At 34.4% G+C, this 2,851-nt stretch overlaps 1 protein-coding gene across 1 annotated transcript in view; it reads left to right on the top strand.

Annotated features, from left to right (window-relative positions):
- LOC108622766 (dipeptidase 1) overlaps positions 1–2,851 on the top strand; it is a 110,325-nt gene that overhangs the window by 61,664 nt on the left and 45,810 nt on the right. The window lies entirely within an intron of this gene.

Genomic DNA, 2,851 nt, shown 5'->3' on the forward strand with positions numbered 1-2,851 from the left:
CTTCTATACTTTTTAACTTGTAGCTATTTATTATTAGCATTGTTCTTCCGACGTCTGATTTCTTTTTAATTGTAAGAACTGCGTTTTTCTAAGGTATATAAACTTTTGGGATTGACTGTATAGCCAATACATCCTTAACTTGAAGACGATCAATGCATAATACGAAGTACGCACCTGGTTTCGGACGAAATTTTTCGCGTAACTGTTCGCACGTCACTTTGGCAGCCGAACAGACGTCCCAACAGATTACCGACGATTTTCCGGTCGTCACACCTGCTTGCGCGGGGTCGTGGCACACAGTGGTGTAGTCGTCATCGTCAGCAGCTACAGCCGCTACGGGTATCTTGTCCTCCTCATCAGCATCCACCAACACGAGTTCTGCCGTTGGTAGAAACGGTGGAAAGAGTTCGAGTTTTCTGAACTGCCAAGTAAGGTTGTAGTATCGCCTGTCTACGCTGGGGCTCCATTTGATTACGAATCTTGGCTCCGACATTTTCTTGTTAGTTTAAACTAACTGCTGTTATATTGTATGACTATTATTGAATCATTAATTCAATTTTCTGAGTAGAGAATTTACAGTTCTTGTCACATAACTGACGTTACATTGCGGTTTCACGTGGTTTCCCATGACAAACACGTATCGATAGAATTAATCGATTAATTAGTACATATATAGACTGTTTCATAATTATAAGATATGCAAAAATTGTGACTTATTTTAGCTGTAAAAAGAATATAGCTGACAATATATTTCAAGTAAATCTTATCGTTAGACTACATTTTATTAATTTTCTACGAATTAATCGCAATCATTGTTACAAATCTTACATGTGCTTTTTGTGAAAATATTAAAGGTTTTATGTAGTCTCCAACAAATTTAGAATCGAAATGCGAGCTGTTAACGTGATTGCCTATTGATTTTCTCTGATTCAGTGATTATCGTATTTGTCTGATTACATTGTCTCTTTTCATTTCGTACGTTCTAACTAACAATCTAGATTAACTGCAGCACTATTTATTTGTTTGCAAATCTCATTAATATGTACGTGCGATAAATATCTACATGTGAACGTTGATATATGCAACTCGTTAAGCTGCAGATTTTATAATTAATATTGATATTAATTAATAGCATGCTGTTCACAGTGTACATTACTTATGACGTCAGTTTTATTATTATCAATAATAATCTTAATTAAATATCTAACAATAAAACAGAATTAAAAATGGAATTAAATTAAGACGGAAACAGTTATAAAATTCGATGGAATTAATTATTACTATGCATCGAAATTTATAAATATTCCGTCTCTTTTTATAATTCTTCACGCAGAAAAAAGGTATGGTATGGGATTTTCATTTTTCATTTACAATTGCAGTCGATTGATTTGATGTAATCCTTGAAAAACAAGCGTTCGCCGTCGGACCATAGCGTCCGCGGCCGAAATTTTGTTTTCATTTTTTGGACTAATTAATTGCATTTGCCAGCCGTGTCCAAGCCGGTTCCGGCCATGAATTAAGCTTAATTCCATTTTTGATGCTGCGAATTAAGCTCGATTCTGTCCTTAATGAGATGAATTGAGCCGACGCGACGCGACGCGAGCCGTCCAGCTCGATTTTTCCTGCCTCCGTACTCTATCCTAGTACATAGGTACACATACGTATGTATACATACCATGCATGTACGATTGATCCAAATCGGGACACGCGTCAATTAGCAGTGACGCGTATTTCCAATTCTTCCTACATTTTTCATCTCTTTTTCCTCCTCGTCTTCCTCCGCCTCCTTCCTGCTCGTTTTTTTTTTGTCACACACGACCGACTTCCGATTCGACGGAACGATTTTTAATTGCGCTTTTGTCCCATCAATATTTGCGAACGCACGACACCGCTTACAAATTGCAAAAATGACCAAATAGTATTTCCTTCCTCGAACAGAGAAGAGAAACAATCGTGCATCGCCCAGAATGTAACTTTATTTATAACCAATAGCTGCTGTAATTATGTTTAATTTAATTTACTGTATTGTTATTGCTACGTATACTTGGAATAAATTCTTATCCTGCAAGAAGACACAAATTGTTCGCATAATTTCTATACTTAATTACTTTAATTAAATAGTAATTCATGGAATAATATTAATTGCATTACTTAAAATTAAACTTAATGTAATTTCGAATAAACATTCTGTTATCAAGTTAATCATATTACATATTTTGTAGACGTGAATGCAATTCAGAAAAATACATTTTTCCTTTTGTGTAATCTGCATGGGAAGAAGTTTTCCTCTCGAATCAAATCATAAATACTTGTAAGTTAGACGAAAACTGTTTGGAAGATCGCAGTAAAGTGCGTTATGCAGATTTCTCGTATTGCACGATCGCTCGCGCAATAATTTACATGAATTACCGTCGGACTAAATTAATTACTTAATTACGCGAAATATCCAAGCATTATCGTTCGTAAATGCAATGGTGCGGAATAATAATTAACTCTTTCCCGCGTATGCTAAATACCCGCATAATGTTCGGTTTATATTCAAAATTCAATCCAGTACCGAAAATTTATTTGGCAATAATTTGATTGGCTGCATCAGAGGCCTGTATTCGGAATCATATCTTTCAGGAAATTAAGCGATCTTTATTCCTGGCTGTAATTTATTTTAAAATATATAAATATGTCGATTTTTAAGTAACGTACAATAATTTATTTTCAGGTGTTATTTCACACAGTTGAGTTTTCGGTATCTTTGAAAAATGATGATTTATGATTTTTAAGTATGAAATGAAGACAAAAATCGTGAAGTATTAATGCTGTAGTAATTAGTAATAATTAGTATAATAATATTTTT

This window comes from Ceratina calcarata, unplaced genomic scaffold, assembly GCF_001652005.2.
Source record: "Ceratina calcarata isolate Rehan_Ccalc_2016 unplaced genomic scaffold, ASM165200v1 scaffold239.2, whole genome shotgun sequence".
In the NCBI taxonomy this organism is placed as follows: domain Eukaryota; kingdom Metazoa; phylum Arthropoda; class Insecta; order Hymenoptera; family Apidae; genus Ceratina; species Ceratina calcarata.